We start from the raw sequence: 16,815 nt of genomic DNA, 5'->3' as shown, positions 1-16,815 counted from the left end.
ATTTCTATTCAAATATAATATTAAACCAATACATTTTTGTGTATTGTCCGATATAACCAGACTCACTACAGTAAACTGAGACCTAACGATATTGAATGTTATAGATCTATAGTGAATCATTGAAGATAAGTTTAGAGCACATTTATTAGTTTATCAAACTGTTTACAATAAGAACATGCGTTATTTTACAAAAAACTAATTGCAAGTCTTTGGTAGTGTGCATTTTTTTCAATTCGTAGATATATCAATACTGTTATGCACTGTATTGTAATCATTATCATGATTTATTATAATATATAAAAAAAATTCATAACTCAGTAAATAGACATTTACATTAACTGTTACTCTCACTATGTACAATATGCTTGTGTAGATTTTGCGATGGCGTTAGCAAGTGATTGTATGACTAGTTATCGGTTCCTAAACTGTCTTCCAGTTAGAAAGTATGGGTACGAATTCATACACGGATTTCAACAAACAAACCTCTGTGACGAGATGTGGCATCTTTGTCTTGCTCGCTTCGGCCATAGCAACATGTCGGGACCCGAAAAAGGGCGTGCGGAAAGGACTATATTTACCGAATGTATCCGACAAGCTCATGCGTGACGAAGACACGACTATCATAGAAGAACTGATGAACAGTATAGATTCTAACCACATACGAAGCAACCTAAAGTAAATACTAAACACGGTATTGTATTAATATAAATATGTAGAAAGTTACGTATAATTAAAAGATTTGCCTCACATGTTTTCAACATGACCATACATGACAAAACTTAAAGTAAATACTTTAATCAGTATTTCATTATAAGAATTATGCAAAGATGTTAGAAAAATATGTCATTCATTTTAATTTATGAGTGTTTTACTAATGTATTGCAACAGTAGAGTAAAAATGCCTAATAAATCCGTGCTTAGTGACAGATTGCACCATGATAGTTCGTTAATCCTTATCATGTATTGCCTTTGATAGAATGGGTCCTCTTGTAAAAATAAAAACATTAAATTAAAGCCAGGTTATCATCAAATCGTTCTTCTCCAACGCGCCACTGTTTAAACCGGTTTTGTAATATCATGTATACTTATGTTTTATTGAATACCCTAATTTTCTCCGTTGCAGAATGTTGACAAAAAAGCCTCACCTTGAAGGGGATCAAAACACGAAACTGGGAAAAGTACTACAGAAGAGATGGCTCGAGGACGGTTTAGATCAAGTGACCATGACTCCTTACTACGTGCTGCTGTCATATCCGAACATGTCGGATTTGAACTACGTCGAGCTTCTTAATGGAAACACGATTATGTACAAGTCTAATCTGACTGAACCGGCGTTGACACCCGAGGAAGACAAACCGGGCGTCGTTCCACCTTTCAATGCATATTCAGCGCCGGGGGATATCTATGTAAATAACGCAAAATGATAGATCTGGTTCGATGTGTCATGCAATTCTATATTTTGTGAAAAATTGCAGGAATGCTGTTAGAAGTTTCTCCAGGTAAGGTAAGAGAGCAATTGGCGAGCGTACTAAACATTTTCGACAAGAGTTTAATAAAATTTGGTATTTAATGACAACGAGTTTCAGCTCTGCTCTTATTATTAACATGAAGATTATCTCCCTGAACTTCATGTTCTTTTTTAATCAAATGCAGAAGATCATATCAAGGTTTTGTTTCTCAAAGTGTGATTTTTTTCTGTATAACAACTGCCAATTACGTTTGAATGATGTCATTGATTCACACATCATGATTGCGTTCATGTTTCCTTGTTATTAATGTAAAGTTCAATTAAATGTTATGTAAACGCCCTGAATTTACAAATCATTTATTGCGTATATGACGTAAATGTTTGGCTTGTTAAATACAATATCATCATACATATGTGCAATACAACACCTAGGAATGCAGCCATATTTTCCCTTCTTAATCACACACTTATTAATGAAATTCTACAATGACCCGCAACGTTTTATCTAAAGACAAAGAAAAAAAGAAGTAAATAAGTTTTTTTTTCTGCACCAAACCAGCGGCGGAGTTGAATGTTTTTAATAAGATCCAGAAGTGCCAAGAAATTGCTTAGCAAAGAACGTGCTTTAACGCGAAATCTAGCGAACATTTGACATTATATATTACTTTACGAAAGAAAACACAGGGAAAAACATCCATAAGGTCATCAAAATATTAACGTTTAGATGAGTTTGCGTTTAAAATGCATTAATAGCACAAAAGTTCCATATTTATCGTCAATCCAAGAATCGATAAATTGATCGCCGACATATTGGCTATCACGTGACCCGCTGATATAACGGTACTGAAGAATCTGATATACTACAGCGTTCAAAGAGCTCACAATAACACAGATAAGAAATATTAAATAATTATATTGCACATCGTTAAAATATTAAAGCAATGAATGCTAGATTTCTAACATATGTGTCTCTACAACAATATACAGTGGCAGCATGTAATGTTTAAGGCCGAAATAGCTGGGGATTTTAAGTACTCCTTTCAGTTATTCCTTTGCTTAAAACACAATTATTTCTTTATTGAATGTAATTATTCGAATATAAATTTAAAGGTCATAACAGCATTTAAAGTGTGCAACTTTGTGATTTTTAGCGTTTATGGTTCCGGAGATATTGTTTAGCGAAACGTTGAAAGATTTATTGCCGAGATACACAATTTTATTGAAAATCAGATATCTACCTTTATTTAAAATTTATGTTACGCAGATACTCATTAAGAAAATTTATAAGATTCAACACCGATGCAGATTTGTTTTTATTGAATAGAAGATATCTTTGTTTTTCTCAAAATCTTTATTTCGTTATTTATATTTTTTATTTAAGTCTCAATTTTAAAAGTAATGCAAAAATCTATAGCCGAAATAAAGTATGTGATTTTAACTAAAATTGGTCAGGAGCACAGGTGGTTATCGTGTGGCTATGATATTCATTAGTAGAAACATCATTTTGAATAAAAAATAAAAAATCGAATTATAACTAAAAATCAACTTCTCTGAAAATAAATAACTAGCATATATATATATATATATATATATATATATATATATATATATATATATATAAAGGTTTTCAACTCAAAATCTTCCGAAAATAGGGTGCATCGCTTTGAACAGCCATAACTACATCAGTTGTGCAGCGATTTCCATGAACTTGGTTTTATTCAACGCAGAAATGAATTTCCTTTCTATTTATACAAACTCTGGGTCAAATGTTAAGAAATAACCCGAAACACAACTCGTGTGACCTAGTTGACATCGATCAGACCCGATTAATGAATAAAATCTTCAGGAGTAAAGACACACCTTCGTATAAGACCAATGAAATCACTCGCGTGTTTAAAATGTCGGCCGGTTAAAATGTATGTAAACAAAGGTTCGAACGGTGCTGGTCAGTTAGTTTTGATGCATAATGTAACGGCAAGAACGGTACGAATGGTTTTTCATACGTTTTATTGAATTATGGTACCTATGTCCGTGAACTTTGCACGGAAAATGCCCTTTACTCTGTTAAGATTTCAGTCTTCGATCGAGTCTGATCGATGTAAACTAGGTCACGCGAGTTGTGAATCGTGTTATTTCTTAAAATTTCTTAATTTCTTGCAAGATCATAATTTTTTTATTATATATAGCTTACACATGTTTGGCACAAAAAGGTTCGAAATGGTTTAACTACACAAGAAATAATGTGTGAAACATTGTCCTGTTATATGAACATATTTGTACATAATCTACACTTTTTAATGTATTATATCATATCGCATTTCAAACGTTAAAAAGTTCAACTCGTGATTACTTAACACTTATCTGCTGTTTGCAGTATGGACGATGCATTGATTTTGCAATCGGTTATACCAGATTTGCAAATTAACTCCCAAAATCAAAAGTCCTTTTGTTTCAGGGTGACCTGGTGTACGTGAATTACGCGCGACTCGTGGATTTTGACCTATTGAAGTCGATGAACATATCCGTTGAAGGAAAGATCCTGTTCGTCCGTTATGGGAAGGGCTACAGAGGCGATAAGGTATCGTAATCCTTTTCCTCATAGATTGTCTAACAGTCAACACGGTACTTTTCACAAAAAGTGTTTTGGGGGAGTTCTTGGTATATTTTCCGAAAGTGTTCATTTGCGGATTCTGTGACGACTGCTTCTGAATTGTTGTTAAAAATCACGAGCAGGTACCAACATGTTATAAAATCTGAACTCTAAATCTTACAATACAAGCAGATGATGTTTTCATAAGAACAAAATTCTTTCTTTCTTCAACATCGCCATATTTGTGTTCGGATTGCGCTTGCTTGTTATTGAATGTACAGCTTATACAGCGGTGCGTTAGTTTTGTTTGAAAGCGATATTTTTGTCATGTTTATCATGCGAAATGTTTCACAGGTAGCCTTGGCGGAGAAACATAAAGCCAAAGGGGTGATTCTGTTCTCGGACCCAGCGGATATTACCAATGGCAATACTTCCGACGTGTATCCACATAGCTGGTGGTATCCTGCTACTGGTACCCAACGTGGGTCGCTCTTAATCGGAGACGGGGATCCTCTCTCGGCCGATTATCCGGCTATAAGTATGGCGTAAACGCCTTCTGTATGAAACATATCGTGCTTATATTGACTATTTGATGCAGTTGTTGTGTGTGTTTGTTTTGGGTAATTTGACGGGAGCGTATGTGTCAATAAAGAAAACTCCTCTAAATGTTCAATTGATAATTGTGCAATAACGTTAAAAGTTGCAATTCTGTGTTAGATGCTAGTATCTTACATTATTTTTAATACGAAAACCTCATCCTCGCTTAATTTTGTTATCATCGCCATGAACACAAACGAATTTATTTGGGAAAGCCAACAAGGTGCAGTTCTGAATTGTATCACCGATTTCGAAAATAACGACCACTCGATATCTGAGTGTTCAATGGCTGCATTTATTTACCATTATATATAATTCTGTCCGTCCATGTGCAGGCTCAGCGTACCGTGCGAAGGTTGACCCGATGTACCCTCTGCCAAGCATCCCCTGCCACCCAATCAGCTTCGGCATCGCGGTGAAAATCATGGAGTAAGTGCAAACATAGAAAAGTTAAGGGCGTTTGTGACATATATTTTGGTGTGACTGTCCGATTGGCAGTGTAATAGGTGGTTGGTACAGGCCATCACACTAAGTGATCCCGGTTCCCACTCACGGAACGGTTGGTGTTCACCGGTTTTCTCACGGAACTCGGAGTACTCCTATGTCAACAAAATTGAATATATGTAATCAAATCATACAAATCAGGATATTAAAGTTACAATTATAAACTCGCCCTAATTATGACAAGTGTTTCATGTATGATTTACCACAATAATGTAATTAAAGCGTGGAAGAACCTTAGAATTTTCGAAAAAAACACACACACTCATGTAACTTTCTTAGGCTTCGTTGTTCGAATCGTAACAGTCAGTTAAGATCCCAGCCTTAAAATTTTAGACATAAATATAATGACCATGACAAGCAATTTGAACCAACGTGCCAATCATTCAACCAAATAGAATTATTTTCGTTGTTCACAGTTATCACGCAGTTACACGTTAAACCTTTTGCTTGGGACATATAGATTGTTACACAATTTAACAGTCAGTGTGTGTACTAGGCGCTGATAGTTTGAGCACCTCGACCCCTGATATTAAGTTGTTATTGTATGTAATTAATTGGTCCATCTGTTTCTACAGGCAGTTAAGCGGGGCAGAGGTTCCGCCAGCTTGGCGGGGTGGTATGAACGTAACCTACAGGTTCGGAAACGGATTTGTAAAGCCAGGATGGTATGCTATAAAACTGACATGTGTCTTAGTTAAACGCTAATGAATTGAATTTGCTAATTGATATAGTTGTTTAAGTGCTCAGCAAAATGGTTTTTATGAGCAAAATGAATTAAGTTTGTTCAGCATTAATTAAATAAAACTTTTGAGCGAAATTATTGAAAATTGTTGATGAGTAAACTGAGTTAATCTATGTTATATCTACCATAGTTATGAGGAAAGTATATAACATGTGTTTATAGCAAAATGAGTTTATGTTTGTCATATTTATCATAGTGTTAAGAAAAGTATTTACAATTGTAAAATATCGAACCTTGTGATAAGCAAAACAATAGTAACATTTGTTTATGAGCAGATTGAGCAACTTTTTTTGAAATGGTGGATATGTCTCACGTTTGCAAGAGTACAAAATGAGTAACACTTGTGCAAAATGAATGACATTTGTTCACATGATTTACATTTGGACGAATTTGTTTTAGTGATGTGCACATGTAATTGTATGTGTTAATTATCAGAATGAGTCAAATTAGTGCAATCATTGTCATAGTGATGATCAAAAACATTTGTACTTGAACAAAATGTGTTTCATGCGTACGACGCACGTCAAGAAAAAATTAATTAAATAGGTTCATTAGGAATATAAGTTGACCGTTGGCAAATGTTGGCATAGCAATGAGGATAATGAATTACATTTGGTCTTGTGCATGGTAGACACAACTTACTTCGTTTGTTGATAAGCAAAGTAAGGTACACTTGCGCAGCATTTGGCACAATGTAACAGAGGTATTCTAAACATCAAATAAGGCTTGAATATAGAAGTGGAAGTAGTATTTCAGTTTGGGTTTATGTTTATAAAATTCTAATAGAAAAGTGTTATACGCTAAAGAAATTTGTTGTTTAGTCTCTCATGAAAATAAAGTTTTCACTGAACCGCATAGAGTGTTTTTTTCGTTTCAAGGAGAGCACACATACATGTGACAACACACAACCAGAATGTTACAATATACAACACTGTTGGTATCATACGGGGAGAGTTCGAACCAGGTAATCAATACTAATCCGATATGCGTATCACATGTAATTGTTAAATACGTTGAACTGGTGTCTTTTTAAATATATGTTTATCTTAATATAACTATATTACATGCCTCAAATGGTTACCCATTTAAAACAACCATTACGAATATATTAACGTTAAACTAGTTTAGGTAACGTGTTGGACCTACTAATTGGCTACATTTTTGAACTGTTGTATTGGGTATATTTTGAACCTGATGACTTGCTGCATTTGATCTTAATCATTGGCGAATAAGTAACAGTTTTAACCGTATCATTTGCTAAATTTTAAACATACTTTGGCTTATTTAGAACCGTTAAATTGGCTAAATTAAGAACCTTATCATTTTTCTTTGATTCACCATTAACATGTCCTTCTTGTTTGAAGAAATTTTCAAAAACGTCAAATTAACCTAGTACAGTAAACATTTTAGGAATGCATAAGCTTGTCGTTAAAAAACATGTTCACAAAGCCGTTAACACTACTAGTCACTTATTTCATTATACAGAACAGAACAGAACAGAATATTTATTTTGACTTTAGCAAAGCAGCTAATCGTCATATACAAATACATGAAAATTTTACAGACATGCGTGCTGGATATAAATAATAAAAATGTTCAAATTACATACATCAATTAATAAATCACTTATCACTGGAGAGTGAGAGTGCTCTAATAACAAGTTATGATACAACATGGAATACAACAACAACAACAACAACAAGGTAATATGTTACGTACATGGTTAACAACAACATTTAACGAGCATAGTACACTCAATTGTTAGTATAAGTTATGGTACTTCTTAACATATCATGTGATAGTTAACAAATTGTTTTCTCTTTTTTTGAAACACGTTATACAATAGATGGCTAACTTTCTAAGTGTCGTTTTCTTATTACTATTTAGGAGTTTAATAAATTTGAATTATATGAAAATTGAAATAAATTATATGTGTGTCCTCGATTAAAACACGCGTTCACTATATATTGACCTGTTTAAGATCGCTACGTGATTCTGGGTAACCATAGAGATGCCTGGGTGTTTGGCGCTATTGACCCATCGAGTGGCACCGCGGTCATGATGGAGATTATTCGAGTTCTCGGAGCCATGGTGAAATCCGGTTGGCTAACTTGTAGTTTAATTCAAAAAGATGTTTGTGTGGTAAAATTCCTTTAAAATCATTGGCGTGCCTGCTTGCTCTGGTTTGATGTTACTGGTGATTATTAACGAAACAGGCGGCATTCATTCATGATCTGTAATAGCCACATATTTATAATATGTTTTTTAGGGGTCGCGACCATTACAAAACTGTGAAAATTGAATACAATTCAAAATACAGAAACACTAGTTAGTTAAACATATTTTTTTTATTACAAAACATAATCTGCTTGTAATACAAGTTTTATCAGCATTGAGTTCACTTCCAGATATACAAATAGGATATGCATACTCACGCCGGGTATGTGGATACTTTGATCACAGATGGCACTTCGATACCAGATAACAACAAAAGCCACGCGCGAGAATTGAGTTCTTCAGCTTTTTTGCAATTATGTTCTGTTCATTTGGTTTTCAGACAAGTAACATTGTCTGGTCGATTAATGGTATAGTACTTTGTATTGCGGAGCAAGAAAGTCGTGAAAAAAACAACAGTGGATTATAAAACAAGAGATAAAATTTCATCGATAATCGTCATGAATTCGATGACCAGTACGTATTTCAACAAAAATATACTTGGTAATAAATCAAGAACGTGCCCACCAATCGAAATAAAAGATCAATATGTCCATTAATGTTAAAACATGTTAACGTTTAGTTTAATACCGTATTTGAGGAAATTCAAATGTTTTAAGAGTCGAATGCACAATTTTTATGGGAACGTCTTTTACCGATCATCTCAAAGACAATGGCACTTCGATTCCAGATAACTCGACACTTTTTACCAGATATAACACACTCTATTTAGTGAATCAGAGATGCAGAATTCGCTGTGGAATACTGCTATAGTAAGCAGGCAATAAAATTAAAATTTATTTACTGACGAAAATTAAAAACGAACTACCGAAACATGTTCTTATCCCTTTGGAATTTGATATGACAGGGAAAGGGAAGTGTAAAGGGAAGTGCTTCCCAAAAGTAGAGCTCAATATAAATGGAGTTTATTTCTGACACCGATAATAACATTGGCGTACAAGTTGACACAGATATAATGAAAATCGGACAAGTTAATGTTATCATCGTTTACACTCGAAAATAAAGAAAAAATTAGTGTCTAAAACAATCGCTTCGGACATATGATCAAATTTGACATTTCCAACATTATCTTACAAAGGAGGAATATTAATACATGATCTAGCATCACTTGTAAGATTTGCTATTAATATTCAGGTAGATTTAGGTCAAGTGTAAATTTTCGTTCATTCCGTCAACTTTTTTTATACAATTAAGCAAGGTATGTTTTCGCATATTTTAAACTGTATGCAATCGAAGTACATTCCTCCTTTTGAAGTCATCCAAGCTTTATGAAAGGTATTATGGGTACCGAGAAAGTGAAAATTATACTTTTTGCAAGTTCTAAATCTTTGGATGTGAACGCTTCCCACGGTTTATCTATTAACCCACAGGATGAACAATCTTGTTTCAAGTCAAAATTTCTCATTAGGGATTTAAAGGAACAAAATCAACAAATTTATTAATCCATACTTCTCACTTAAAACATTCAGATTAGCTGAATTAGGAATGTGTATCCTTTTTGCGCAATGGAAGCACAAAGACAAATCGGTAACAAAAACGAATGCATCTGTATCGATATTCGATGAGTACCAATACGTGTAACTTTATCGTTCATTATATACATCAATATCAGTTAACGTATCGTATGGTAAAGAAGCATTATCAATGAGGTCTACGTTACACTCACCTCTTCTGATATAATCTTTGCCTGTGGCCGCCGACCAGCTTACTCCAGGCGTCTCGGCCATATAGAGTCTAGGCAGCTGCCCCCACGTTTCCCCATGCGTTTATCATTACAATTTGTTTTATGTTTTTCTAGTCCGCCCTCTTTCCCGCTTTCCTTCCCTTCATGGTTCCAAGTGAGATTGCCTTGAACCATGTATGTAGGCTTGCAAATCTGTCGCTTATTCATCGCCAACATCAACGGGATCTCTTCAACGGGATTCTCATTTTTTCCTCTCAATAACTCTTCGTTGGCGATTGTGGCTGACTTCATGCGGCAGGTCTTGATTAAGACCTCAATTTTTTATGTTCGTGACGGTGGTTTTCAAGCAATGTCTCTACTCTTAAGAGAAGGATTGGCTTCAAGACGATATTGAAAAGTCTGATCTCGGCGGTTATGCCAAGTGATTCATAGATGTTCAACAGCTGATGGAAGGCTGCTTGTGCTTTACGGATACGAGTTCTGACATCTGCATTCATTCCTCAATGGAAGTTCAGGATTTTGCTGAGATAGGTAAAACGGTCATGCCTTGCTTGGTACTGTGATGGATATGTCGTTGGATGCGTTGGTCTTGAACACATTGATCTTACCTTTGCTGATTGTAAGATCCAATGTTGCTGCGTTATCATGTAGGTTTTTTCTCTTTTGTTGGGTGTGAAAGCACTGAGCATGTCCAGTTCGTCCAACTGTTTCCAGAGTGCCAATTGTACTCCTTTTTCGCTTTTGTTCCGTCGAGATCGTCAGGATCCAATCAATGGTGAGCAGCAACAGGGAAGATGAGAGTAGGCAGTCTGCCTCACTCCGGGTTCAAAGGCGTTGGTTAACTGTCTAACATAAACGACTGTGCAGGTCATTCCTTAATAAGACTTCATAATGATGATGATAATCCCCTAATACAACTACATTGGGACTGGGCTTTATGGGCTGTTTCTTCTAAAAAGTTTGGACAATCCATAAATAAGTACTTAGTCATAAAATAGTGGGATGCCGATATGCAGATGATATCATAATCATAGCGAATAGATAATGAAAGTTGTTACATACACTGCATATACCTCGGACAGTCCAAGAAAAAACGGAAAGCTCTATATTTAGGATTTAGCTCAACATTCATGTGTGTCAATAGTAGTAGCAAAATAATTGCATATCAAGGTTTGTGATAATTAAACTTGGACATGGACGAATTTATTTAGTAAACATCTTCATTATCCACACGATGATACAACACTAATTTAGTGTAATAATAAAGAACATTGTATATCTTCGGATAATACGGCTTATGTTATCATGGAACAAACAAATAGAGACCCAATTAATTATTGCCCAATCATATGAAACGGATATTACAATATGATGTTGAGGTCTTTGTTGGTTCGCCAAATTTTAAACCCTTAATAAATAGTCATTGCTTGAATAACACTCGTGTATTTGGTTGTGTACCGTATGCCAAGGCTCGTTTTTATAAGGACCCTTGATACTATACAATTTATATCGATAAAGAAAATATTAATTCACCACACACTATGTCGGATTGAATATACATTTTCAATCTTCAAGCATGTAGCTTCCGATTTAAACACTTTCTGTCAACAGATTCAATGTACGATTTATATCTTCAGGCAAGTGGCGACCGAGGAGGTCCATCATGTTCTGTAGCTGGGGAGCGGAGGAGTACGGACTTAGAGGATCCACCGAGTGGGTAGAGGTTAGTCATGTTTCTCCTTCTCCTCTTCGTTCTCCGTCCTATTCATTATCCTAATTGTCGGCACAGTCTCCATAGTCTTCAATCATCAATATAATTGTCCGTAGCTGTATTCATTTAAAACAATTGAGCACTAAATATGCGCTCACTTAATTGGAAAAATTTGGCAAGGCAAGTGATGCTCTCTGTGGTATGTGTTCCTCGGTTATATGACTTGCATCATCTGAAGTAAGGCAAGACGCATGGACGATGGAAACGTGAACTTTGCCATATTCATGGAAGAACAATATCATGTTCTAAGTTTATGAAGCGAGCTACTTCCAGATATCCGAAGCGACTAAACTGAATACATGTGTGTCATAACTATGAAATTTAAATGTACAAGACACTATTCTATCCCCAAACCCCACAATTTCGTGAATTACATGCATTTGAAAACAACTGAAAACCACGGCGAGGTATACGTCATTTTTGTTAAACAAAACACTAAAGTTTTAGATCATTTGTATTTCAGCACTACGTAAAATCACTGGGCTTCAGGACTGTTGCATACCTTAACGTGGACCATAGATGGTAATATACGATGACCGGTATTGTCATTTTCAGATACTGTGCTTTTTTTAACTTCAATGCTACACATATTTACCTCTTTTTTTCTGAAATACATTTTATTTGTGTTTTTAATTTATAAAAAAATATATGAATATTTCTTACAGATTATTACGAAATCATAACAACAGTAGGCGATTTATTTTTATGAGTTGATGCCTTGACACATTCCATCTTTTTGCATTTCTGAGTAAGTTTTAAATATACAGCATACTCATTACTAAACTTGTTAATGTTCCCTTCGTAAAAATTTGAAAGAACAATTAGTTTTATTTGGTAGTTATTTAGAAATGCGTTTGTCTCCTTTAATCGGGGAACAATTTTTTTCTTTTACAGGAAACTTCACCTTCTGGGCAGAAGCGACCCCAATGCTTTTTAATGCCCTTACCTCGGCGACGAAGAAAGTGCCTAATCCTAACATAACCGAGGTTGCGGCGGGCCGGAAGTCGGTTTATGAAACCTGGCTTCATACCTTTCCTGATCCCGGAAAAGGCACACCGCGGTAAGTATATTGCATGAGGAATGTTAACCGTGAAAACATAACTGTCATTAGCAAAATAATAGTTTCGTAAATAATGAAGAAGTGTTAATAGAAAAAAAGATCGGCTATAACAGTATGTCACAGTCAACTCTTGTTAAAATCACACGAATTCTTTATTTAATTTCTAAACCACTATGTGTAAATCCACAGTAGTATTATGACAGCTGTGCACGCCTTTTTATTCCAAGATGAAATCTTCAAGTCTCTTACGTTCATTTTAGATTCATTATTTCATCTGCTGTTATATACTATGTTAATGCATTGTTTTTAATTGCAGAATCAAACTGCCTGGCTCCGGTAGCGATCATTCTGCTTTCAGAGACCGTCTCGGAGTGCCTGTAGTAGACTTTGGTTACTTAGCAGATCCGGTAAAAAATGTGTGCATTTGAGCTTTTATTGTATGCCAGTTTTCTAGAACAAAGCTGGTTAAATAGGTGTTTTACAATTATGTTCATCTCAACATTCAAGACGTGTTTATTGCAAAAAAATGGAAACAGTCATTATCTACATACACAGTTGTCGATGTAAAGATATATAAACAAAGACATGTATGCGGGTTTTATTAAATCGCTTTACCTTTAATTCACCAAATCACCTTAATCGTTAACGATTCGTAAGACGAAATTATGACATTATTCAACCTAATAGAGAAGAAAAATGTTCAAAACTGTGTAACAATATATGCAATTAAATTTTCAGAATGAATATGGTTTGGTTATAAAATATGTGATATTAACGTGTTCAATAATTGCATTTGAGTTTACAATGCATGCAATTAAGATTTAAACATGTGGCATGTTGTCAGAATATTGGCGTGTCAAACTACCCGATGTATCACTCCGTATATGAAACGTTTCATCTAGTGGACAAAATCATGGACCGCGGATTTCAGGTGAATATGAGACTTACCTTAGTATTGTATTAAATTGTGGTATTCCTTGTTCGTTCTGGTGGTAATTACTGTTGAGAAAGAACTACACGGTGTATGTGCCCATATATATATATATATATATATAAAGTGTTGAAAATCAAATGCGTCGAGCTACTGAGGTATAGGATTAAGAAATTATATACCTCCAAAATATTAATACTTCTGTTAAGAAATACGATAAGTAGATATTAAGAACATTAACAAAAGTTAAACGATGATCAGTTTGATTGTCGTGATATCATGAGCAATGTTAACTGCATTTTATTCTGCATAATATAATTTAGAAAGTTTTTGATAATAATTTAAACATCACTGTGTATTAATTGATTTTTAAAATGTAGTTGAAGTCAAATCTCTCTTAAATCTCTATATTCGAATGTTTAAGCTAATGTTAAAACACTTGTTTTATAAAATCACTTGGTGTAAAACAGGTGACCCTCTGTTTGCATTTTTGTTTACACTATTTTATTAATGACATCAAAGATTATATAGATGTGTACAAAATGGCTTTACAAGATACTGAACAGTCATCCTTTAATATGTTATTATTGCAGATAATTTTTCTTAATGAAGGACTTTTCCAAATTTAGTTCAGTCCGACTTGAATAATATCAATAAATATGCTTGCAAGTATAATACAAATTTAGACAAACAAAACATATTTATTCATCAAAACAATATGTGTATAAAACACATGGAACCTGTCTCACCTGATCGCGCATGTCTTTTTTGTTGCCGATGTTTTCAGTACCACCGCGCCGTGGGTCAGGTGTGGTTGGAGATGGCACGCCACCTAGCGGACTCGCTCATCATCCCTTTTAAAGTCACAGACTATGCCAAAACGCTGAACGCCATGACAGAAGAGTTCTTCAAAAGCTTTAAAACAGCGTTAGAAGAGCAACATATTAATACAAGTAAGTATATTATCAACGTCATTATATGCCTATAAAAGTAGTCCAAAATAGCCTAGCTTAATAACGATTAAAAAAAATAGCGAGTATAACAATTGCGAAAATGATAGAGTGTATATTTCGTGAAGTATTTTAACATGATTAAGAAGACCACCTCTTAAGTATATTGTTTGAAGCTGCCCGTCGGTAAGTCAGATCATGCGTAACGTCAAATTGCTGAGGTCAACCGTTAAAGGTCAAGGTCTTAGGGGCTTGCAACACAAAATTATATAGGTATAATAATCAGTTTCGGTTTCTTTGACATGATGTTTACAAAAAGCCACTACTCATAATTAACTAGATATTGATTTTATTGATGGTAATTTATACAAGCTGTGATAAATAGGTTAAAAAAAAAGATTGTTGAGACATAATTGAGGGTTTAAAAAATATATTGATGTTAAAATACAGTTTTTAGTTATATTGATATGTATGAAATTACGTTATATTTTAAGTTGTTATCATCTTTTTTTAGAACTACTCCAGATATCAGTGAACAACTTTACCAAGGTTGTCAACGAGTTTGAAAAACGTCTTGAAAATGCTAATCTACAAGAGTACGTATTGCAAACGATAGTATTGTTTACTGTCGCTTTAAGTTAGGTGTCATGACGTTGAGTTCATGGGTCCGACTGTCTGGATCTTGCGATGACTGAAAAAGTACTTTAAAGCTATAAAGATGAAACTCTTTGTCTGTATACAAGACACTAATGGAATATGCACGTTAGTTCTGTTTTTTTCCGCAGGATAAAAAGTGTGGTTATTTGATTACAGATATAATTAAGATATAAAATCTGAATTCTTCGCTACCTCAAAAAGAACGCAAGAAAAAATGATGATTTCTATAATTATAGAAATAAGTGTTAACTTAAATCTGGTTTCTGTGGTAAGTCAACACGTGCTTGAGCTTGGTAGAGTACGCTCGATGTGATGATAGAGGTGCATACGTAGATTGTGCACATTAGTTCATGATTCATTTTCAGATCAAAACCTATTCAGGCAATATCAACCTTGTAGAGGACTACTGTTTTGTCTTATCAAGCTCTTGTCCTTTTTTCTTCGTAAAACTCCAATCGCTATTTCTTACATTATTTTTTTCGTAAAAAATGCACCGTTTGCGGAGGATACACAGTTTGTGACAACTTCTTATTGGTGTTTAAATAGTGTTTAACTCTTTAGCGGTTTATCGGTCATCATCTTTAGCAGAACTGCATGTCATTTGCTAATTGATACCGTAACTATTACATCTTTTATTCCATTTTCATTTCATAACGGTTGAGTAAGCTAAAAGCATCAATGTATGAAGGAAAACGTAAAACGTTATTCACGTTAATGAATGTCACGCATGATGTTTGTAATTTCAGTACGCTGTTGGTCATCGTATCAGTGTTATTTCAGTACGTTTGTGTACAGCGTACACATGTTACTTCAGTCAGTTTGTTGTACGTCGTATCAATTTTATTTCAGTCCGTTTCTAGTATACCGTATCAATGTTATTTCAGTCCGTTTGTTGTACATCGTATTAATGATCAGCTGATGCAGCTCGATCACTCGTTCCTAGATCCCGCTGGCCTTCCCACCCGCTGGCCTTCCCACCCGCTGGCCTTCCCACCCGCTGGCCTTACCACCCGCTGGCCTTCCCACCCGCTGGCCTTCCCACCCGCTGGCCTTCCCACCCGCTGGCCTTCCCACCCGCTGGCCTTCCCACCCGCTGGCCTTCCCACCCGCTGGCCTTCCCACCCGCTGGCCTTCCCAACAGACGTCTAAAAAGGTATATCCTCCTAGATTTCATAAGGCGAACTTCCGCCCGTTGTTTAATCTACGATTTTTTTTCATTACAATGGTTTTGATCACTTTTTAAGACCATTGGAAACTAAGCACTAAGCGCTAAGGCGAGTCCGTGGGCATTCAATGTCAGAAAGGGTATTTATTTCATTTACATATTTCGTATGATATATTATTCAATCGTATAAGAACATACCTTACACTAATATACTATATACTCGCATAGGCAATATTTGTCTTTTATCACCTCTTTTTTGCAGACATATCTTGTTCGCGGAAAGTGTGTTAGACAGCTATGTCGGAAGTAGCTTCCCCGGCCTCTCCGATGCCCTGGTTGAGATCCAGCAAGGACGCAACGTGACGCAGCAGTGGGAGATAGTACGTCAACACTACTCCGTCATCCTTTTTGCAATCCAGTCGCAGCGTCACCGACTTCATGATCAACTACTATTGAAATGA

At 35.2% G+C, this 16,815-nt stretch overlaps 1 pseudogene; it reads left to right on the top strand.

Annotated features, from left to right (window-relative positions):
• The first annotated feature begins 445 nt into the window (after positions 1 to 445).
• On the top strand, positions 446 to 16,815 carry LOC127878688 (N-acetylated-alpha-linked acidic dipeptidase 2-like; annotated as a pseudogene).

Source organism: Dreissena polymorpha, chromosome 4 (genome assembly GCF_020536995.1).
Source record: "Dreissena polymorpha isolate Duluth1 chromosome 4, UMN_Dpol_1.0, whole genome shotgun sequence".
Lineage (NCBI taxonomy): Eukaryota > Metazoa > Mollusca > Bivalvia > Myida > Dreissenidae > Dreissena > Dreissena polymorpha.
The sequence above is the reverse complement of the archived record's forward strand: the minus strand, read 5'-3'. Positions and strand labels throughout refer to the sequence as shown.